The sequence below is a fragment of the Hydractinia symbiolongicarpus genome, chromosome 9 (assembly GCF_029227915.1).
Source record: "Hydractinia symbiolongicarpus strain clone_291-10 chromosome 9, HSymV2.1, whole genome shotgun sequence".
NCBI lineage: Eukaryota > Metazoa > Cnidaria > Hydrozoa > Anthoathecata > Hydractiniidae > Hydractinia > Hydractinia symbiolongicarpus.
In genome coordinates this window covers 11003375-11026160 of record NC_079883.1, presented here as the reverse complement: position 1 = coordinate 11026160, position 22786 = coordinate 11003375, and the positions used below count along the sequence as shown (strand labels likewise).

The 22786-nt window shown below is 40.5% G+C and overlaps 16 non-coding genes across 16 annotated transcripts; 4 read left to right on the top strand and 12 right to left on the bottom strand.

Moving 5' to 3' along the window:
- Positions 1–620: 620 nt before the first annotated feature.
- LOC130658246 (5S ribosomal RNA) lies at positions 621–739 on the top strand. The gene has a single exon (XR_008985462.1). It is a non-coding gene; the product is annotated as a 5S ribosomal RNA (ribosomal RNA).
- Positions 740–1067: 328 nt separating this feature from the next.
- Positions 1068–1232, bottom strand: LOC130660203 (U1 spliceosomal RNA). The gene has a single exon (XR_008987403.1). It is a non-coding gene; the product is annotated as a U1 spliceosomal RNA (small nuclear RNA).
- A 185-nt stretch (positions 1233–1417) lies between these two features.
- On the bottom strand, positions 1418–1609 carry LOC130661249 (U2 spliceosomal RNA). Its single transcript, XR_008988443.1, has one exon. It is a non-coding gene; the product is annotated as a U2 spliceosomal RNA (small nuclear RNA).
- A 322-nt stretch (positions 1610–1931) lies between these two features.
- Positions 1932–2004, bottom strand: Trnar-acg (transfer RNA arginine (anticodon ACG)). The gene has a single exon. It is a non-coding gene; the product is annotated as a tRNA-Arg (tRNA).
- A 4468-nt stretch (positions 2005–6472) lies between these two features.
- LOC130658245 (5S ribosomal RNA) lies at positions 6473–6591 on the top strand. Its single transcript, XR_008985461.1, has one exon. It is a non-coding gene; the product is annotated as a 5S ribosomal RNA (ribosomal RNA).
- A 328-nt stretch (positions 6592–6919) lies between these two features.
- Positions 6920–7084, bottom strand: LOC130660450 (U1 spliceosomal RNA). Its single transcript, XR_008987650.1, has one exon. It is a non-coding gene; the product is annotated as a U1 spliceosomal RNA (small nuclear RNA).
- Positions 7085–7269: 185 nt separating this feature from the next.
- Positions 7270–7461, bottom strand: LOC130661248 (U2 spliceosomal RNA). Its single transcript, XR_008988442.1, has one exon. It is a non-coding gene; the product is annotated as a U2 spliceosomal RNA (small nuclear RNA).
- Positions 7462–7783: 322 nt separating this feature from the next.
- On the bottom strand, positions 7784–7856 carry Trnar-acg (transfer RNA arginine (anticodon ACG)). Its single transcript has one exon. It is a non-coding gene; the product is annotated as a tRNA-Arg (tRNA).
- A 6109-nt stretch (positions 7857–13965) lies between these two features.
- LOC130658244 (5S ribosomal RNA) lies at positions 13966–14084 on the top strand. The gene has a single exon (XR_008985460.1). It is a non-coding gene; the product is annotated as a 5S ribosomal RNA (ribosomal RNA).
- Positions 14085–14412: 328 nt separating this feature from the next.
- LOC130660202 (U1 spliceosomal RNA) lies at positions 14413–14577 on the bottom strand. Its single transcript, XR_008987402.1, has one exon. It is a non-coding gene; the product is annotated as a U1 spliceosomal RNA (small nuclear RNA).
- A 185-nt stretch (positions 14578–14762) lies between these two features.
- LOC130661247 (U2 spliceosomal RNA) lies at positions 14763–14954 on the bottom strand. The gene has a single exon (XR_008988441.1). It is a non-coding gene; the product is annotated as a U2 spliceosomal RNA (small nuclear RNA).
- A 322-nt stretch (positions 14955–15276) lies between these two features.
- On the bottom strand, positions 15277–15349 carry Trnar-acg (transfer RNA arginine (anticodon ACG)). The gene has a single exon. It is a non-coding gene; the product is annotated as a tRNA-Arg (tRNA).
- Positions 15350–19817: 4468 nt separating this feature from the next.
- On the top strand, positions 19818–19936 carry LOC130658243 (5S ribosomal RNA). The gene has a single exon (XR_008985459.1). It is a non-coding gene; the product is annotated as a 5S ribosomal RNA (ribosomal RNA).
- Positions 19937–20264: 328 nt separating this feature from the next.
- LOC130660200 (U1 spliceosomal RNA) lies at positions 20265–20429 on the bottom strand. Its single transcript, XR_008987400.1, has one exon. It is a non-coding gene; the product is annotated as a U1 spliceosomal RNA (small nuclear RNA).
- A 185-nt stretch (positions 20430–20614) lies between these two features.
- On the bottom strand, positions 20615–20806 carry LOC130661245 (U2 spliceosomal RNA). The gene has a single exon (XR_008988439.1). It is a non-coding gene; the product is annotated as a U2 spliceosomal RNA (small nuclear RNA).
- Positions 20807–21128: 322 nt separating this feature from the next.
- Positions 21129–21201, bottom strand: Trnar-acg (transfer RNA arginine (anticodon ACG)). The gene has a single exon. It is a non-coding gene; the product is annotated as a tRNA-Arg (tRNA).
- Positions 21202–22786: the final 1585 nt, after the last annotated feature.

Here is a 22786-nt window from a genome sequence, read left to right as displayed (position 1 = left end):
ATTCGTACGTTTTTGTATTAACTTACAAATCAAATCGCAGTTATGTCTGGACGTGGAAAAGGTGGAAAAGCTAAGGCTAAAGCCAAGACAAGATCCTCAAGAGCTGGACTTCAATTTCCAGTCGGTAGAGTGCATAGATTCCTTCGTAGAGGGCACTATGCTAACCGAATTGGATCTGGAGCACCAGTTTACTTAGCAGCCGTCTTGGAATATTTATCTGCTGAGATATTGGAGTTGGCTGGTAACGCAGCAAGAGACAACAAAAAAGCTAGGATTATTCCAAGACATTTACAATTGGCTGTTCGTAATGATGAAGAATTAAACAAACTTTTGAGCGGTGTAACCATTGCAGCTGGTGGTGTTTTGCCAAACATTCAAGCTGTCTTACTCCCAAAGAAGAACGACAAAGGACAGAAGAAGTAAACCGCTACACTCAGAAAACAACGGCTATTTTTATAGCCACACATCTTTAAAAAAACATTGTTTTTTTCACAAAACTATAACCTTAAAGTCTAATAGATAATCCATGCATACGCCTTGTCCTAAGTAACTCAAAGAAATTAAATAAAAAAATTTGATCACAACGTCAAAATAAATTGCACGTATTTGCACCTACTAATGTCTACGGCCATACCACGATGAACACACCCGTTCTCGTCTGATCACGGAAGTTAAGCATCGTCGGGCCGGGATAGTACTTGGATGGGGGACCGCCTGGGAACTCCCGGTGTCGTAGGCTTTTCATTTTCATTTGCTGTGATATATTTCTTGTTATAACAATTAAGGAACGTGGCGGTTGTTGAAAGTGTTTCCTATGACATTTTCCTACGACATTTTCAGGTGATAGTACGAGAAAAAAGAGCTTTCAAATGCATACAAACTCGATCTATTGCCGATCATCCAATAACCCTGACGGAATGGCAAATAAAATAAAATTCCGCCGCCTTCCGAGGACTTATATCGCAATCACGTTTCGTAACAGCCAAGCGAGGTTTTACCTTAGCGTTTAAGTCACCACCGACATTTGGCCGCGCAACTTTTCTAAGCTCATTCATTTTGACTTAAGGAGGGGGCGAGCGCGGACGCAGGCCCCCACTACCAGAAATTGTACGGTCGAGTTACTGACGTTTGCAGTAATCGCAGAGGTCAGCCCAAGCGTAGTGCAATGCAAGAGCCTCACTCTGGAAGAAAACCCTCATTGATCAGTCTTTACTTCCCCGTCAGGTAAGTATGAGTTGGAACTGCACCGTAGCATGAGGGTACCCTTCAAAGTTTGTTAATGCTTGTGGCTTGAGTGTGTTATAAACTGCCGTGTCGCGGGGCATAGGCTGTATTCTCCCCCAGTGTACGCGTTTTGTTCCCGCCGTAGACTATGCAGAGTGCCGTCGGAAAGAGGACTGCTATTATTCTTTTATTGCTTATGTGGGCCGCCATCGGTAATAGTGCAACACCAAGGCAACCCGTGGTCACGGCGTGAATGAATCCACCTCCATGACCCAAGGCCAAAAATCAGATTAATATACTGACCATTCAGAGAATGGCCTACCAGATATTAAACTGATAAGAACAGATACTACACTTGATCTTAGCCATTAGGCCGAGAAGCGATAAAGAACAAGCGTTGCCATGATAGGCATCGTCCACACACCGTAACTGCTTGTGGAGCATGTCACGTTACTGTAAAGCTTACAACTGTCACCGCGTACGGATGGACGGCGACATAGTAAAAATCACGGCTGTTGATTTAGCCGTAGGATGGAGAGCGACTGTAGCGAGTGGATGGTAACTTACATGAATGCTAACAAAGGCGACGATACTAAGTGCGTGATATTACTTTCCAATATGTCTGCGTACATTCCGTTTATCAACGCATTACGCCAGAACGTGCGCGCGCGTTACACAGTAGACCATGCAGCCGAAATGCGACAGTGCGACCCTGCCAGGAGTCGAACCTGGAATCCCCTGATTCGTAGTCAGATGCCTTATCCATTGGGCCACAGGGCCATGCTTATGACTTCGCCCCATCGTCATTTTGGCTTGCGCATTCGTTTTACTTACGACAGAATTCTTCGTGTTTGTAGCCATGAAAGAAAGGGACTTCTGTGAGTGAATTTTTTTACTGTGGTCTAATAAAAAAGTCGAAACGCAGTGCCCAATATATGAATTGCTCCTAATAGCCGGAAACAGGCCGTGTCGATGATGTAGGCCGACATACGCAACGCAAACCAAAGAACGCTTTATGAAAATCCTAACACGAGCGCGGAAGAAGCCCAAATTAACAGACTAGATGTAATGCTGAAGACCTCAAACTCCAGCAGCTTCTCTTGCAGACTATTGCGTCGTACTACAAATAAAAATTAACATGCTTTCGCATAGTCGCGGCACCCAAAACGGACATTATACGATGTACAGAAACACACATTTCTGTTTTCGCGCCAAATCAATTCCCGGGAGTGGTACTTTTACGTCCGCATACTTCGCACCGTCTTAAATTATATCTCATTTACACGGTAATGTTTAGTATACTTCTACTGTGATAACAAGCATCGTTTATCGTTGGATTGTTGTAAGAAAACATTAAAAATGAGTGAAGCAGCTTCTCCAAAGAAAATCGCACCCAAGAAGAAACCTGCTGCAAAGAAGACAGCTGATCACCCTAAATATGTGGACATGATCAAGGCTGCTATCGCTACCCTAAAGGAACGCGGTGGTTCATCTCGCCAAGCTATTACAAAATATATTCATGCAAATTACAAAGTTGCTGAAAACTCAGATCATCATCTGAAAATGGCTCTTAAACGAGGAGTAACATCAGGCGATTTGATTCAAACTAAAGGCACTGGTGCTTCTGGATCATTCAAGCTAGGTCAGGTAAAAAAAGAAAAACCTAAGAAAAAGGCCGCAGCAAAAAAGCCAACGGCAAAGAAGCCTACTGCAAAGAAAAGTACACCAAAAAAGAAGCCAGCAAAGAAGAGCACGCCAAAGAAAGCAGCAAAGAAGCCTGCCACAAAGAAAGCCTCGGCTAAGAAACCAGCAGCTAAGAAACCCACAAAGAAGCCTGTTGCTAAAAAACCTGCAGCAAAGAAGGTCAAAAAGACTCCCAAAAAGGCAGCAAAGAAGACCGCAAAAAAATAATTTGTGTGTATCTGGCTATTACATTAACAAACGGCTATTTTTATAGCCACACATTTACAAAAAAACATTATCTTGGTACAAAGTTAAACTTGTTTAAGTCACTTAAACAGTTAAAAAAGAGTAAATTTAAGATTAGATTCCCTAAGTTTAAGTATTTTCGTTTTTAAATTTCTTATTTTCTTGCTTTTACTTTTCTTGCCCTTCATATTTTTAACATTGTCAAACTTTATGTAGCATAAAATTTTTATGTAGCATAAAATTTAAACAGAAAGCAGGACAAAGTTTGATATAAAAAGCTAGCCGTAATATTTTTTATGGATGTGTGGCTATAAAAATAGCCGTTTTTTGTTTGGTAAGATGCTTAGGCACGTTCCCCACGAATTCTTCTTGCCAACTGGATGTCTTTAGGCATGATTGTAACTCGTTTTGCGTGAATGGCACACAAGTTAGTATCCTCGAACAAGCCAACAAGGTACGCTTCAGAAGCCTCTTGCAGAGCCATAACGGCTGTGCTCTGGAATCGCAGATCTGTTTTGAAGTCCTGAGCAATTTCTCGCACAAGACGCTGGAAAGGCAACTTGCGGATCAAGAGCTCGGTTGACTTCTGGTATCTTCTGATTTCTCTGAGAGCAACTGTACCAGGTCTGTAACGATGTGGTTTTTTCACTCCTCCAGTAGCTGGTGCGCTTTTCCTCGCAGCTTTAGTGGCGAGTTGTTTTCGTGGAGCCTTTCCTCCAGTAGATTTACGTGCAGTTTGCTTTGTACGAGCCATATTTTAAGAAGTCGATGTAGTACGGATACACAAGACGGTCTAAAATGCACTATCGCGCCAAAGTTTTATTTCTCATATTGATTGACAGCTAAGGTTCAAAACAAACCATTTGATTGGTGGTAAGAAAGTAATTTCTGATTGGCTGCATAATGACATTACGCTCATTACTTTAACATTTTTATAAAATCTGTGTTTTTTGGCTACGGGAAAACGGCTGTATCTTCTGATACACAAAAGCTTTTGACTTTTTTTTTTTTTAGTAAGTAGCAGAAGGTTTGGCGAATTCCAACGATGCCAAATTTATTGCCTTACTGAAACATTAAGACCACGAATTTTTAAAAAAACTACAGTTTTACTTAAAAAAATGTACAAAATGTTCGGAACATTTTGTAATGACGCAACTCTATTGGTTAATTAGGGTGTTTCCACGAGCAGTAGGTAATTTTATGGCCTCTTTTTAAAGCTGTCTGAATTCTGTTAACTCAAACGTTGTTTTTGTACTCGTTCTGTACGCAACTATATCAATATGTCTGGACGCGGAAAAGGAGGTAAAGGATTGGGAAAAGGAGGTGCTAAACGTCACCGAAAAATTCTTCGTGATAACATTCAGGGAATCACAAAACCTGCTATTCGGCGTCTTGCTCGACGAGGTGGTGTCAAACGTATCTCTGGCCTTATCTATGAGGAAACCAGAGGTGTACTGAAGGTTTTCTTAGAGAATGTTATTCGTGATGCTGTAACCTACACAGAGCACGCTAAACGCAAGACCGTTACCGCTATGGATGTTGTTTATGCCTTAAAACGTCAAGGAAGAACTCTTTACGGATTCGGAGGTTAAGCGTTGTCATTGCTCAACAAAAACGGCTATTTTTATAGCCACAAATCTTTTAAAACATTACTTTGTGCACGCTTCCAAATTACACAATGTGTAAAGTCTTGTCACAGTTACATTTATTGCTATACGATACTATGTCATATATGACACAAAAAAAATTTAGAAATACTTTGTAGGGTTAATTTGCCTGGGAGTGTTTCCGTGAAAAGCTGGGTTAAGTTAAATGTAAGCAATAACATGGATCAATGTACTTGTCTTTTCTGCAAGTACAGCTAATAATACGTATGAAAAGTGAAGCTAATCCACACACACATGGGGAAGTATTTTAAATGTAGGCTAGTGTTCTTAAGCACATTATTTAGAAGTTTTATTAACTTCGGTTAACTTGTAGTGACGCCAAGTAAATGTTTTTTTAAAGATGTGTGGTCTTAAAAAAGACCGTTTGTGTTTGGTAGACGTTGGTTTACTTGCTGCTTGTGTATTTTGTGACGGCTTTTGTTCCTTCACTGACTGCGTGTTTTGCAAGTTCTCCAGGCAAGAGAAGACGTACTGCGGTTTGAATTTCACGAGAAGAGATGGTCGACTTTTTGTTTTGAAGAGCCAAACGCGAAGCTTCGGAAGCAATGCGCTCAAAGATGTCGTTGACAAATGAGTTCATGATGCTCATAGCTTTGCTTGAAACTCCGACATCTGGGTGAACTTGTTTCAAAACATTGTAGATGTAAATAGCATAACTTTCCTTTCTCTTTCTCTTGCGTTTCTTTTCACCAGTTCCACCAATCTTTCCTCCTTTTTTGCCGGCTCTTTTTTCACCTTTCTTGGCTACTTTAGGTGCCTGTTTTCCTCCTTTAGCTGCTGCGTCAGACATGGTTAAAAATTTTTGCTACTTAACTTGTAAATAAGCATTAAACTGCAAGTCAAAACTTTTTGTTTATAAGTAAAAAAATCGGATCGAATTCGATCCGAAAACGCCGATACGCAATTTAATTGGTTAAAAAAAAAATCTTTTGTTTAATACTTAATTATGATTGGTTAAAAAAACATGATTTCGATCCTATTTTTATGATGAAAAAACGAGTAAAGTTTATTTCGTTAACACTTACGTTAAATATTCGTACGTTTTTGTATTAACTTACAAATCAAATCGCAGTTATGTCTGGACGTGGAAAAGGTGGAAAAGCTAAGGCTAAAGCCAAGACAAGATCCTCAAGAGCTGGACTTCAATTTCCAGTCGGTAGAGTGCATAGATTCCTTCGTAGAGGGCACTATGCTAACCGAATTGGATCTGGAGCACCAGTTTACTTAGCAGCCGTCTTGGAATATTTATCTGCTGAGATATTGGAGTTGGCTGGTAACGCAGCAAGAGACAACAAAAAAGCTAGGATTATTCCAAGACATTTACAATTGGCTGTTCGTAATGATGAAGAATTAAACAAACTTTTGAGCGGTGTAACCATTGCAGCTGGTGGTGTTTTGCCAAACATTCAAGCTGTCTTACTCCCAAAGAAGAACGACAAAGGACAGAAGAAGTAAACCGCTACACTCAGAAAACAACGGCTATTTTTATAGCCACACATCTTTAAAAAAACATTGTTTTTTTCACAAAACTATAACCTTAAAGTCTAATAGATAATCCATGCATACGCCTTGTCCTAAGTAACTCAAAGAAATTAAATAAAAAAATTTGATCACAACGTCAAAATAAATTGCACGTATTTGCACCTACTAATGTCTACGGCCATACCACGATGAACACACCCGTTCTCGTCTGATCACGGAAGTTAAGCATCGTCGGGCCGGGATAGTACTTGGATGGGGGACCGCCTGGGAACTCCCGGTGTCGTAGGCTTTTCATTTTCATTTGCTGTGATATATTTCTTGTTATAACAATTAAGGAACGTGGCGGTTGTTGAAAGTGTTTCCTATGACATTTTCCTACGACATTTTCAGGTGATAGTACGAGAAAAAAGAGCTTTCAAATGCATACAAACTCGATCTATTGCCGATCATCCAATAACCCTGACGGAATGGCAAATAAAATAAAATTCCGCCGCCTTCCGAGGACTTATATCGCAATCACGTTTCGTAACAGCCAAGCGAGGTTTTACCTTAGCGTTTAAGTCACCACCGACATTTGGCCGCGCAACTTTTCTAAGCTCATTCATTTTGACTTAAGGAGGGGGCGAGCGCGGACGCAGGCCCCCACTACCAGAAATTGTACGGTCGAGTTACTGACGTTTGCAGTAATCGCAGATGTCAGCCCAAGCGTAGTGCAATGCAAGAGCCTCACTCTGGAAGAAAACCCTCATTGATCAGTCTTTACTTCCCCGTCAGGTAAGTATGAGTTGGAACTGCACCGTAGCATGAGGGTACCCTTCAAAGTTTGTTAATGCTTGTGGCTTGAGTGTGTTATAAACTGCCGTGTCGCGGGGCATAGGCTGTATTCTCCCCCAGTGTACGCGTTTTGTTCCCGCCGTAGACTATGCAGAGTGCCGTCGGAAAGAGGACTGCTATTATTCTTTTATTGCTTATGTGGGCCGCCATCGGTAATAGTGCAACACCAAGGCAACCCGTGGTCACGGCGTGAATGAATCCACCTCCATGACCCAAGGCCAAAAATCAGATTAATATACTGACCATTCAGAGAATGGCCTACCAGATATTAAACTGATAAGAACAGATACTACACTTGATCTTAGCCATTAGGCCGAGAAGCGATAAAGAACAAGCGTTGCCATGATAGGCATCGTCCACACACCGTAACTGCTTGTGGAGCATGTCACGTTACTGTAAAGCTTACAACTGTCACCGCGTACGGATGGACGGCGACATAGTAAAAATCACGGCTGTTGATTTAGCCGTAGGATGGAGAGCGACTGTAGCGAGTGGATGGTAACTTACATGAATGCTAACAAAGGCGACGATACTAAGTGCGTGATATTACTTTCCAATATGTCTGCGTACATTCCGTTTATCAACGCATTACGCCAGAACGTGCGCGCGCGTTACACAGTAGACCATGCAGCCGAAATGCGACAGTGCGACCCTGCCAGGAGTCGAACCTGGAATCCCCTGATTCGTAGTCAGATGCCTTATCCATTGGGCCACAGGGCCATGCTTATGACTTCGCCCCATCGTCATTTTGGCTTGCGCATTCGTTTTACTTACGACAGAATTCTTCGTGTTTGTAGCCATGAAAGAAAGGGACTTCTGTGAGTGAATTTTTTTACTGTGGTCTAATAAAAAAGTCGAAACGCAGTGCCCAATATATGAATTGCTCCTAATAGCCGGAAACAGGCCGTGTCGATGATGTAGGCCGACATACGCAACGCAAACCAAAGAACGCTTTATGAAAATCCTAACACGAGCGCGGAAGAAGCCCAAATTAACAGACTAGATGTAATGCTGAAGACCTCAAACTCCAGCAGCTTCTCTTGCAGACTATTGCGTCGTACTACAAATAAAAATTAACATGCTTTCGCATAGTCGCGGCACCCAAAACGGACATTATACGATGTACAGAAACACACATTTCTGTTTTCGCGCCAAATCAATTCCCGGGAGTGGTACTTTTACGTCCGCATACTTCGCACCGTCTTAAATTATATCTCATTTACACGGTAATGTTTAGTATACTTCTACTGTGATAACAAGCATCGTTTATCGTTGGATTGTTGTAAGAAAACATTAAAAATGAGTGAAGCAGCTTCTCCAAAGAAAATCGCACCCAAGAAGAAACCTGCTGCAAAGAAGACAGCTGATCACCCTAAATATGTGGACATGATCAAGGCTGCTATCGCTACCCTAAAGGAACGCGGTGGTTCATCTCGCCAAGCTATTACAAAATATATTCATGCAAATTACAAAGTTGCTGAAAACTCAGATCATCATCTGAAAATGGCTCTTAAACGAGGAGTAACATCAGGCGATTTGATTCAAACTAAAGGCACTGGTGCTTCTGGATCATTCAAGCTAGGTCAGGTAAAAAAAGAAAAACCTAAGAAAAAGGCCGCAGCAAAAAAGCCAACGGCAAAGAAGCCTACTGCAAAGAAAAGTACACCAAAAAAGAAGCCAGCAAAGAAGAGCACGCCAAAGAAAGCAGCAAAGAAGCCTGCCACAAAGAAAGCCTCGGCTAAGAAACCAGCAGCTAAGAAACCCACAAAGAAGCCTGTTGCTAAAAAACCTGCAGCAAAGAAGGTCAAAAAGACTCCCAAAAAGGCAGCAAAGAAGACCGCAAAAAAATAATTTGTGTGTATCTGGCTATTACATTAACAAACGGCTATTTTTATAGCCACACATTTACAAAAAAACATTATCTTGGTACAAAGTTAAACTTGTTTAAGTCACTTAAACAGTTAAAAAAGAGTAAATTTAAGATTAGATTCCCTAAGTTTAAGTATTTTCGTTTTTAAATTTCTTATTTTCTTGCTTTTACTTTTCTTGCCCTTCATATTTTTAACATTGTCAAACTTTATGTAGCATAAAATTTTTATGTAGCATAAAATTTAAACAGAAAGCAGGACAAAGTTTGATATAAAAAGCTAGCCGTAATATTTTTTATGGATGTGTGGCTATAAAAATAGCCGTTTTTTGTTTGGTAAGATGCTTAGGCACGTTCCCCACGAATTCTTCTTGCCAACTGGATGTCTTTAGGCATGATTGTAACTCGTTTTGCGTGAATGGCACACAAGTTAGTATCCTCGAACAAGCCAACAAGGTACGCTTCAGAAGCCTCTTGCAGAGCCATAACGGCTGTGCTCTGGAATCGCAGATCTGTTTTGAAGTCCTGAGCAATTTCTCGCACAAGACGCTGGAAAGGCAACTTGCGGATCAAGAGCTCGGTTGACTTCTGGTATCTTCTGATTTCTCTGAGAGCAACTGTACCAGGTCTGTAACGATGTGGTTTTTTCACTCCTCCAGTAGCTGGTGCGCTTTTCCTCGCAGCTTTAGTGGCGAGTTGTTTTCGTGGAGCCTTTCCTCCAGTAGATTTACGTGCAGTTTGCTTTGTACGAGCCATATTTTAAGAAGTCGATGTAGTACGGATACACAAGACGGTCTAAAATGCACTATCGCGCCAAAGTTTTATTTCTCATATTGATTGACAGCTAAGGTTCAAAACAAACCATTTGATTGGTGCTAAGAAAGTAATTTCTGATTGGCTGCATAATGACATTACGCTCATTACTTTAACATTTTTATAAAATCTGTGTTTTTTGGCTACGGGAAAACGGCTGTATCTTCTGATACACAAAAGCTTTTGACTTTTTTTTTTTTAGTAAGTAGCAGAAGGTTTGGCGAATTCCAACGATGCCAAATTTATTGCCTTACTGAAACATTAAGACCACGAATTTTTAAAAAAACTACAGTTTTACTTAAAAAAATGTACAAAATGTTCGGAACATTTTGTAATGACGCAACTCTATTGGTTAATTAGGGTGTTTCCACGAGCAGTAGGTAATTTTATGGCCTCTTTTTAAAGCTGTCTGAATTCTGTTAACTCAAACGTTGTTTTTGTACTCGTTCTGTACGCAACTATATCAATATGTCTGGACGCGGAAAAGGAGGTAAAGGATTGGGAAAAGGAGGTGCTAAACGTCACCGAAAAATTCTTCGTGATAACATTCAGGGAATCACAAAACCTGCTATTCGGCGTCTTGCTCGACGAGGTGGTGTCAAACGTATCTCTGGCCTTATCTATGAGGAAACCAGAGGTGTACTGAAGGTTTTCTTAGAGAATGTTATTCGTGATGCTGTAACCTACACAGAGCACGCTAAACGCAAGACCGTTACCGCTATGGATGTTGTTTATGCCTTAAAACGTCAAGGAAGAACTCTTTACGGATTCGGAGGTTAAGCGTTGTCATTGCTCAACAAAAACGGCTATTTTTATAGCCACAAATCTTTTAAAACATTACTTTGTGCACGCTTCCAAATTACACAATGTGTAAAGTCTTGTCACAGTTACATTTATTGCTATACGATACTATGTCATATATGACACAAAAAAAATTTAGAAATACTTTGTAGGGTTAATTTGCCTGGGAGTGTTTCCGTGAAAAGCTGGGTTAAGTTAAATGTAAGCAATAACATGGATCAATGTACTTGTCTTTTCTGCAAGTACAGCTAATAATACGTACGCATAAAATTTAAACAGAAAGCAGGACAAAGTTTGATATAAAAAGCTAGCCGTAATATTTTTTATGGATGTGTGGCTATAAAAATAGCCGTTTTTTGTTTGGTAAGATGCTTAGGCACGTTCCCCACGAATTCTTCTTGCCAACTGGATGTCTTTAGGCATGATTGTAACTCGTTTTGCGTGAATGGCACACAAGTTAGTATCCTCGAACAAGCCAACAAGGTACGCTTCAGAAGCCTCTTGCAGAGCCATAACGGCTGTGCTCTGGAATCGCAGATCTGTTTTGAAGTCCTGAGCAATTTCTCGCACAAGACGCTGGAAAGGCAACTTGCGGATCAAGAGCTCGGTTGACTTCTGGTATCTTCTGATTTCTCTGAGAGCAACTGTACCAGGTCTGTAACGATGTGGTTTTTTCACTCCTCCAGTAGCTGGTGCGCTTTTCCTCGCAGCTTTAGTGGCGAGTTGTTTTCGTGGAGCCTTTCCTCCAGTAGATTTACGTGCAGTTTGCTTTGTACGAGCCATATTTTAAGAAGTCGATGTAGTACGGATACACAAGACGGTCTAAAATGCACTATCGCGCCAAAGTTTTATTTCTCATATTGATTGACAGCTAAGGTTCAAAACAAACCATTTGATTGGTGCTAAGAAAGTAATTTCTGATTGGCTGCATAATGACATTACGCTCATTACTTTAACATTTTTATAAAATCTGTGTTTTTTGGCTACGGGAAAACGGCTGTATCTTCTGATACACAAAAGCTTTTGACTTTTTTTTTTTTTAGTAAGTAGCAGAAGGTTTGGCGAATTCCAACGATGCCAAATTTATTGCCTTACTGAAACATTAAGACCACGAATTTTTAAAAAAACTACAGTTTTACTTAAAAAAATGTACAAAATGTTCGGAACATTTTGTAATGACGCAACTCTATTGGTTAATTAGGGTGTTTCCACGAGCAGTAGGTAATTTTATGGCCTCTTTTTAAAGCTGTCTGAATTCTGTTAACTCAAACGTTGTTTTTGTACTCGTTCTGTACGCAACTATATCAATATGTCTGGACGCGGAAAAGGAGGTAAAGGATTGGGAAAAGGAGGTGCTAAACGTCACCGAAAAATTCTTCGTGATAACATTCAGGGAATCACAAAACCTGCTATTCGGCGTCTTGCTCGACGAGGTGGTGTCAAACGTATCTCTGGCCTTATCTATGAGGAAACCAGAGGTGTACTGAAGGTTTTCTTAGAGAATGTTATTCGTGATGCTGTAACCTACACAGAGCACGCTAAACGCAAGACCGTTACCGCTATGGATGTTGTTTATGCCTTAAAACGTCAAGGAAGAACTCTTTACGGATTCGGAGGTTAAGCGTTGTCATTGCTCAACAAAAACGGCTATTTTTATAGCCACAAATCTTTTAAAACATTACTTTGTGCACGCTTCCAAATTACACAATGTGTAAAGTCTTGTCACAGTTACATTTATTGCTATACGATACTATGTCATATATGACACAAAAAAAATTTAGAAATACTTTGTAGGGTTAATTTGCCTGGGAGTGTTTCCGTGAAAAGCTGGGTTAAGTTAAATGTAAGCAATAACATGGATCAATGTACTTGTCTTTTCTGCAAGTACAGCTAATAATACGTATGAAAAGTGAAGCTAATCCACACACACATGGGGAAGTATTTTAAATGTAGGCTAGTGTTCTTAAGCACATTATTTAGAAGTTTTATTAACTTCGGTTAACTTGTAGTGACGCCAAGTAAATGTTTTTTTAAAGATGTGTGGTCTTAAAAAAGACCGTTTGTGTTTGGTAGACGTTGGTTTACTTGCTGCTTGTGTATTTTGTGACGGCTTTTGTTCCTTCACTGACTGCGTGTTTTGCAAGTTCTCCAGGCAAGAGAAGACGTACTGCGGTTTGAATTTCACGAGAAGAGATGGTCGACTTTTTGTTTTGAAGAGCCAAACGCGAAGCTTCGGAAGCAATGCGCTCAAAGATGTCGTTGACAAATGAGTTCATGATGCTCATAGCTTTGCTTGAAACTCCGACATCTGGGTGAACTTGTTTCAAAACATTGTAGATGTAAATAGCATAACTTTCCTTTCTCTTTCTCTTGCGTTTCTTTTCACCAGTTCCACCAATCTTTCCTCCTTTTTTGCCGGCTCTTTTTTCACCTTTCTTGGCTACTTTAGGTGCCTGTTTTCCTCCTTTAGCTGCTGCGTCAGACATGGTTAAAAATTTTTGCTACTTAACTTGTAAATAAGCATTAAACTGCAAGTCAAAACTTTTTGTTTATAAGTAAAAAAATCGGATCGAATTCGATCCGAAAACGCCGATACGCAATTTAATTGGTTAAAAAAAAAATCTTTTGTTTAATACTTAATTATGATTGGTTAAAAAAACATGATTTCGATCCTATTTTTATGATGAAAAAACGAGTAAAGTTTATTTCGTTAACACTTACGTTAAATATTCGTACGTTTTTGTATTAACTTACAAATCAAATCGCAGTTATGTCTGGACGTGGAAAAGGTGGAAAAGCTAAGGCTAAAGCCAAGACAAGATCCTCAAGAGCTGGACTTCAATTTCCAGTCGGTAGAGTGCATAGATTCCTTCGTAGAGGGCACTATGCTAACCGAATTGGATCTGGAGCACCAGTTTACTTAGCAGCCGTCTTGGAATATTTATCTGCTGAGATATTGGAGTTGGCTGGTAACGCAGCAAGAGACAACAAAAAAGCTAGGATTATTCCAAGACATTTACAATTGGCTGTTCGTAATGATGAAGAATTAAACAAACTTTTGAGCGGTGTAACCATTGCAGCTGGTGGTGTTTTGCCAAACATTCAAGCTGTCTTACTCCCAAAGAAGAACGACAAAGGACAGAAGAAGTAAACCGCTACACTCAGAAAACAACGGCTATTTTTATAGCCACACATCTTTAAAAAAACATTGTTTTTTTCACAAAACTATAACCTTAAAGTCTAATAGATAATCCATGCATACGCCTTGTCCTAAGTAACTCAAAGAAATTAAATAAAAAAATTTGATCACAACGTCAAAATAAATTGCACGTATTTGCACCTACTAATGTCTACGGCCATACCACGATGAACACACCCGTTCTCGTCTGATCACGGAAGTTAAGCATCGTCGGGCCGGGATAGTACTTGGATGGGGGACCGCCTGGGAACTCCCGGTGTCGTAGGCTTTTCATTTTCATTTGCTGTGATATATTTCTTGTTATAACAATTAAGGAACGTGGCGGTTGTTGAAAGTGTTTCCTATGACATTTTCCTACGACATTTTCAGGTGATAGTACGAGAAAAAAGAGCTTTCAAATGCATACAAACTCGATCTATTGCCGATCATCCAATAACCCTGACGGAATGGCAAATAAAATAAAATTCCGCCGCCTTCCGAGGACTTATATCGCAATCACGTTTCGTAACAGCCAAGCGAGGTTTTACCTTAGCGTTTAAGTCACCACCGACATTTGGCCGCGCAACTTTTCTAAGCTCATTCATTTTGACTTAAGGAGGGGGCGAGCGCGGACGCAGGCCCCCACTACCAGAAATTGTACGGTCGAGTTACTGACGTTTGCAGTAATCGCAGAGGTCAGCCCAAGCGTAGTGCAATGCAAGAGCCTCACTCTGGAAGAAAACCCTCATTGATCAGTCTTTACTTCCCCGTCAGGTAAGTATGAGTTGGAACTGCACCGTAGCATGAGGGTACCCTTCAAAGTTTGTTAATGCTTGTGGCTTGAGTGTGTTATAAACTGCCGTGTCGCGGGGCATAGGCTGTATTCTCCCCCAGTGTACGCGTTTTGTTCCCGCCGTAGACTATGCAGAGTGCCGTCGGAAAGAGGACTGCTATTATTCTTTTATTGCTTATGTGGGCCGCCATCGGTAATAGTGCAACACCAAGGCAACCCGTGGTCACGGCGTGAATGAATCCACCTCCATGACCCAAGGCCAAAAATCAGATTAATATACTGACCATTCAGAGAATGGCCTACCAGATATTAAACTGATAAGAACAGATACTACACTTGATCTTAGCCATTAGGCCGAGAAGCGATAAAGAACAAGCGTTGCCATGATAGGCATCGTCCACACACCGTAACTGCTTGTGGAGCATGTCACGTTACTGTAAAGCTTACAACTGTCACCGCGTACGGATGGACGGCGACATAGTAAAAATCACGGCTGTTGATTTAGCCGTAGGATGGAGAGCGACTGTAGCGAGTGGATGGTAACTTACATGAATGCTAACAAAGGCGACGATACTAAGTGCGTGATATTACTTTCCAATATGTCTGCGTACATTCCGTTTATCAACGCATTACGCCAGAACGTGCGCGCGCGTTACACAGTAGACCATGCAGCCGAAATGCGACAGTGCGACCCTGCCAGGAGTCGAACCTGGAATCCCCTGATTCGTAGTCAGATGCCTTATCCATTGGGCCACAGGGCCATGCTTATGACTTCGCCCCATCGTCATTTTGGCTTGCGCATTCGTTTTACTTACGACAGAATTCTTCGTGTTTGTAGCCATGAAAGAAAGGGACTTCTGTGAGTGAATTTTTTTACTGTGGTCTAATAAAAAAGTCGAAACGCAGTGCCCAATATATGAATTGCTCCTAATAGCCGGAAACAGGCCGTGTCGATGATGTAGGCCGACATACGCAACGCAAACCAAAGAACGCTTTATGAAAATCCTAACACGAGCGCGGAAGAAGCCCAAATTAACAGACTAGATGTAATGCTGAAGACCTCAAACTCCAGCAGCTTCTCTTGCAGACTATTGCGTCGTACTACAAATAAAAATTAACATGCTTTCGCATAGTCGCGGCACCCAAAACGGACATTATACGATGTACAGAAACACACATTTCTGTTTTCGCGCCAAATCAATTCCCGGGAGTGGTACTTTTACGTCCGCATACTTCGCACCGTCTTAAATTATATCTCATTTACACGGTAATGTTTAGTATACTTCTACTGTGATAACAAGCATCGTTTATCGTTGGATTGTTGTAAGAAAACATTAAAAATGAGTGAAGCAGCTTCTCCAAAGAAAATCGCACCCAAGAAGAAACCTGCTGCAAAGAAGACAGCTGATCACCCTAAATATGTGGACATGATCAAGGCTGCTATCGCTACCCTAAAGGAACGCGGTGGTTCATCTCGCCAAGCTATTACAAAATATATTCATGCAAATTACAAAGTTGCTGAAAACTCAGATCATCATCTGAAAATGGCTCTTAAACGAGGAGTAACATCAGGCGATTTGATTCAAACTAAAGGCACTGGTGCTTCTGGATCATTCAAGCTAGGTCAGGTAAAAAAAGAAAAACCTAAGAAAAAGGCCGCAGCAAAAAAGCCAACGGCAAAGAAGCCTACTGCAAAGAAAAGTACACCAAAAAAGAAGCCAGCAAAGAAGAGCACGCCAAAGAAAGCAGCAAAGAAGCCTGCCACAAAGAAAGCCTCGGCTAAGAAACCAGCAGCTAAGAAACCCACAAAGAAGCCTGTTGCTAAAAAACCTGCAGCAAAGAAGGTCAAAAAGACTCCCAAAAAGGCAGCAAAGAAGACCGCAAAAAAATAATTTGTGTGTATCTGGCTATTACATTAACAAACGGCTATTTTTATAGCCACACATTTACAAAAAAACATTATCTTGGTACAAAGTTAAACTTGTTTAAGTCACTTAAACAGTTAAAAAAGAGTAAATTTAAGATTAGATTCCCTAAGTTTAAGTATTTTCGTTTTTAAATTTCTTATTTTCTTGCTTTTACTTTTCTTGCCCTTCATATTTTTAACATTGTCAAACTTTATGTAGCATAAAATTTTTATGTAGCATAAAATTTAAACAGAAAGCAGGACAAAGTTTGATATAAAAAGCTAGCCGTAATATTTTTTATGGATGTGTGGCTATAAAAATAGCCGTTTTTTGTTTGGTAAGATGCTTAGGCACGTTCCCCACGAATTCTTCTTGCCAACTGGATGTCTTTAGGCATGATTGTAACTCGTTTTGCGTGAATGGCACACAAGTTAGTATCCTCGAACAAGCCAACAAGGTACGCTTCAGAAGCCTCTTGCAGAGCCATAACGGCTGTGCTCTGGAATCGCAGATCTGTTTTGAAGTCCTGAGCAATTTCTCGCACAAGACGCTGGAAAGGCAACTTGCGGATCAAGAGCTCGGTTGACTTCTGGTATCTTCTGATTTCTCTGAGAGCAACTGTACCAGGTCTGTAACGATGTGGTTTTTTCACTCCTCCAGTAGCTGGTGCGCTTTTCCTCGCAGCTTTAGTGGCGAGTTGTTTTCGTGGAGCCTTTCCTCCAGTAGATTTACGTGCAGTTTGCTTTGTACGAGCCATATTTTAAGAAGTCGATGTAGTACGGATACACAAGACGGTCTAAAATGCACTATCGCGCCAAAGTTTTATTTCTCATATTGATTGACAGCTAAGGTTCAAAACAAACCATTTGATTGGTGCTAAGAAAGTAATTTCTGATTGGCTGCATAATGACATTACGCTCATTACTTTAACATTTTTATAAAATCTGTGTTTTTTGGCTACGGGAAAACGGCTGTATCTTCTGATACACAAAAGCTTTTGACTTTTTTTTTTTTTAGTAAGTAGCAGAAGGTTTGGCGAATTCCAACGATGCCAAATTTATTGCCTTACTGAAACATTAAGACCACGAATTTTTAAAAAAACTACAGTTTTACTTAAAAAAATGTACAAAATGTTCGGAACATTTTGTAATGACGCAACTCTATTGGTTAATTAGGGTGTTTCCACGAGCAGTAGGTAATTTTATGGCCTCTTTTTAAAGCTGTCTGAATTCTGTTAACTCAAATGTTGTTTTTGTACTCGTTCTGTACGCAACTATATCAATATGTCTGGACGCGGAAAAGGAGGTAAAGGATTGGGAAAAGGAGGTGCTAAACGTCACCGAAAAATTCTTCGTGATAACATTCAGGGAATCACAAAACCTGCTATTCGGCGTCTTGCTCGACGAGGTGGTGTCAAACGTATCTCTGGCCTTATCTATGAGGAAACCAGAGGTGTACTGAAGGTTTTCTTAGAGAATGTTATTCGTGATGCTGTAACCTACACAGAGCACGCTAAACGCAAGACCGTTACCGCTATGGATGTTGTTTATGCCTTAAAACGTCAAGGAAGAACTCTTTACGGATTCGGAGGTTAAGCGTTGTCATTGCTCAACAAAAACGGCTATTTTTATAGCCACAAATCTTTTAAAACATTACTTTGTGCACGCTTCCAAATTACACAATGTGTAAAGTCTTGTCACAGTTACATTTATTGCTATACGATACTATGTCATATATGACACAAAAAAAATTTAGAAATACTTTGTAGGGTTAATTTGCCTGGGAGTGTTTCCGTGAAAAGCTGGGTTAAGTTAAATGTAAGCAATAACATGGATCAATGTACTTGTCTTTTCTGCAAGTACAGCTAATAATACGTATGAAAAGTGAAGCTAATCCACACACACATGGGGAAGTATTTTAAATGTAGGCTAGTGTTCTTAAGCACATTATTTAGAAGTTTTATTAACTTCGGTTAACTTGTAGTGACGCCAAGTAAATGTTTTTTTAAAGATGTGTGGTCTTAAAAAAGACCGTTTGTGTTTGGTAGACGTTGGTTTACTTGCTGCTTGTGTATTTTGTGACGGCTTTTGTTCCTTCACTGACTGCGTGTTTTGCAAGTTCTCCAGGCAAGAGAAGACGTACTGCGGTTTGAATTTCACGAGAAGAGATGGTCGACTTTTTGTTTTGAAGAGCCAAACGCGAAGCTTCGGAAGCAATGCGCTCAAAGATGTCGTTGACAAATGAGTTCATGATGCTCATAGCTTTGCTTGAAACTCCGACATCTGGGTGAACTTGTTTCAAAACATTGTAGATGTAAATAGCATAACTTTCCTTTCTCTTTCTCTTGCGTTTCTTTTCACCAGTTCCACCAATCTTTCCTCCTTTTTTGCCGGCTCTTTTTTCACCTTTCTTGGCTACTTTAGGTGCCTGTTTTCCTCCTTTAGCTGCTGCGTCAGACATGGTTAAAAATTTTTGCTACTTAACTTGTAAATAAGCATTAAACTGCAAGTCAAAACTTTTTGTTTATAAGTAAAAAAATCGGATCGAATTCGATCCGAAAACGCCGATACGCAATTTAATTGGTTAAAAAAAAAATCTTTTGTTTAATACTTAATTATGATTGGTTAAAAAAACATGATTTCGATCCTATTTTTATGATGAAAAAACGAGTAAAGTTTATTTCGTTAACACTTACGTTAAATATTCGTACGTTTTTGTATTAACTTACAAATCAAATCGCAGTTATGTCTGGACGTGGAAAAGGTGGAAAAGCTAAGGCTAAAGCCAAGACAAGATCCTCAAGAGCTGGACTTCAATTTCCAGTCGGTAGAGTGCATAGATTCCTTCGTAGAGGGCACTATGCTAACCGAATTGGATCTGGAGCACCAGTTTACTTAGCAGCCGTCTTGGAATATTTATCTGCTGAGATATTGGAGTTGGCTGGTAACGCAGCAAGAGACAACAAAAAAGCTAGGATTATTCCAAGACATTTACAATTGGCTGTTCGTAATGATGAAGAATTAAACAAACTTTTGAGCGGTGTAACCATTGCAGCTGGTGGTGTTTTGCCAAACATTCAAGCTGTCTTACTCCCAAAGAAGAACGACAAAGGACAGAAGAAGTAAACCGCTACACTCAGAAAACAACGGCTATTTTTATAGCCACACATCTTTAAAAAAACATTGTTTTTTTTACAAAACTATAACCTTAAAGTCTAATAGATAATCCATGCATACGCCTTGTCCTAAGTAACTCAAAGAAATTAAATAAAAAAATTTGATCACAACGTCAAAATAAATTGCACGTATTTGCACCTACTAATGTCTACGGCCATACCACGATGAACACACCCGTTCTCGTCTGATCACGGAAGTTAAGCATCGTCGGGCCGGGATAGTACTTGGATGGGGGACCGCCTGGGAACTCCCGGTGTCGTAGGCTTTTCATTTTCATTTGCTGTGATATATTTCTTGTTATAACAATTAAGGAACGTGGCGGTTGTTGAAAGTGTTTCCTATGACATTTTCCTACGACATTTTCAGGTGATAGTACGAGAAAAAAGAGCTTTCAAATGCATACAAACTCGATCTATTGCCGATCATCCAATAACCCTGACGGAATGGCAAATAAAATAAAATTCCGCCGCCTTCCGAGGACTTATATCGCAATCACGTTTCGTAACAGCCAAGCGAGGTTTTACCTTAGCGTTTAAGTCACCACCGACATTTGGCCGCGCAACTTTTCTAAGCTCATTCATTTTGACTTAAGGAGGGGGCGAGCGCGGACGCAGGCCCCCACTACCAGAAATTGTACGGTCGAGTTACTGACGTTTGCAGTAATCGCAGAGGTCAGCCCAAGCGTAGTGCAATGCAAGAGCCTCACTCTGGAAGAAAACCCTCATTGATCAGTCTTTACTTCCCCGTCAGGTAAGTATGAGTTGGAACTGCACCGTAGCATGAGGGTACCCTTCAAAGTTTGTTAATGCTTGTGGCTTGAGTGTGTTATAAACTGCCGTGTCGCGGGGCATAGGCTGTATTCTCCCCCAGTGTACGCGTTTTGTTCCCGCCGTAGACTATGCAGAGTGCCGTCGGAAAGAGGACTGCTATTATTCTTTTATTGCTTATGTGGGCCGCCATCGGTAATAGTGCAACACCAAGGCAACCCGTGGTCACGGCGTGAATGAATCCACCTCCATGACCCAAGGCCAAAAATCAGATTAATATACTGACCATTCAGAGAATGGCCTACCAGATATTAAACTGATAAGAACAGATACTACACTTGATCTTAGCCATTAGGCCGAGAAGCGATAAAGAACAAGCGTTGCCATGATAGACATCGTCCACACACCGTAACTGCTTGTGGAGCATGTCACGTTACTGTAAAGCTTACAACTGTCACCGCGTACGGATGGACGGCGACATAGTAAAAATCACGGCTGTTGATTTAGCCGTAGGATGGAGAGCGACTGTAGCGAGTGGATGGTAACTTACATGAATGCTAACAAAGGCGACGATACTAAGTGCGTGATATTACTTTCCAATATGTCTGCGTACATTCCGTTTATCAACGCATTACGCCAGAACGTGCGCGCGCGTTACACAGTAGACCATGCAGCCGAAATGCGACAGTGCGACCCTGCCAGGAGTCGAACCTGGAATCCCCTGATTCGTAGTCAGATGCCTTATCCATTGGGCCACAGGGCCATGCTTATGACTTCGCCCCATCGTCATTTTGGCTTGCGCATTCGTTTTACTTACGACAGAATTCTTCGTGTTTGTAGCCATGGAAGAAAGGGACTTCTGTGAGTGAATTTTTTTACTGTGGTCTAATAAAAAAGTCGAAACGCAGTGCCCAATATATGAATTGCTCCTAATAGCCGGAAACAGGCCGTGTCGATGATGTAGGCCGACATACGCAACGCAAACCAAAGAACGCTTTATGAAAATCCTAACACGAGCGCGGAAGAAGCCCAAATTAACAGACTAGATGTAATGCTGAAGACCTCAAACTCCAGCAGCTTCTCTTGCAGACTATTGCGTCGTACTACAAATAAAAATTAACATGCTTTCGCATAGTCGCGGCACCCAAAACGGACATTATACGATGTACAGAAACACACATTTCTGTTTTCGCGCCAAATCAATTCCCGGGAGTGGTACTTTTACGTCCGCATACTTCGCACCGTCTTAAATTATATCTCATTTACACGGTAATGTTTAGTATACTTCTACTGTGATAACAAGCATCGTTTATCGTTGGATTGTTGTAAGAAAACATTAAAAATGAGTGAAGCAGCTTCTCCAAAGAAAATCGCACCCAAGAAGAAACCTGCTGCAAAGAAGACAGCTGATCACCCTAAATATGTGGACATGATCAAGGCTGCTATCGCTACCCTAAAGGAACGCGGTGGTTCATCTCGCCAAGCTATTACAAAATATATTCATGCAAATTACAAAGTTGCTGAAAACTCAGATCATCATCTGAAAATGGCTCTTAAACGAGGAGTAACATCAGGCGATTTGATTCAAACTAAAGGCACTGGTGCTTCTGGATCATTCAAGCTAGGTCAGGTAAAAAAAGAAAAACCTAAGAAAAAGGCCGCAGCAAAAAAGCCAACGGCAAAGAAGCCTACTGCAAAGAAAAGTACACCAAAAAAGAAGCCAGCAAAGAAGAGCACGCCAAAGAAAGCAGCAAAGAAGCCTGCCACAAAGAAAGCCTCGGCTAAGAAACCAGCAGCTAAGAAACCCACAAAGAAGCCTGTTGCTAAAAAACCTGCAGCAAAGAAGGTCAAAAAGACTCCCAAAAAGGCAGCAAAGAAGACCGCAAAAAAATAATTTGTGTGTATCTGGCTATTACATTAACAAACGGCTATTTTTATAGCCACACATTTACAAAAAAACATTATCTTGGTACAAAGTTAAACTTGTTTAAGTCACTTAAACAGTTAAAAAAGAGTAAATTTAAGATTAGATTCCCTAAGTTTAAGTATTTTCGTTTTTAAATTTCTTATTTTCTTGCTTTTACTTTTCTTGCCCTTCATATTTTTAACATTGTCAAACTTTATGTAGCATAAAATTTTTATGTAGCATAAAATTTAAACAGAAAGCAGGACAAAGTTTGATATAAAAAGCTAGCCGTAATATTTTTTATGGATGTGTGGCTATAAAAATAGCCGTTTTTTGTTTGGTAAGATGCTTAGGCACGTTCCCCACGAATTCTTCTTGCCAACTGGATGTCTTTAGGCATGATTGTAACTCGTTTTGCGTGAATGGCACACAAGTTAGTATC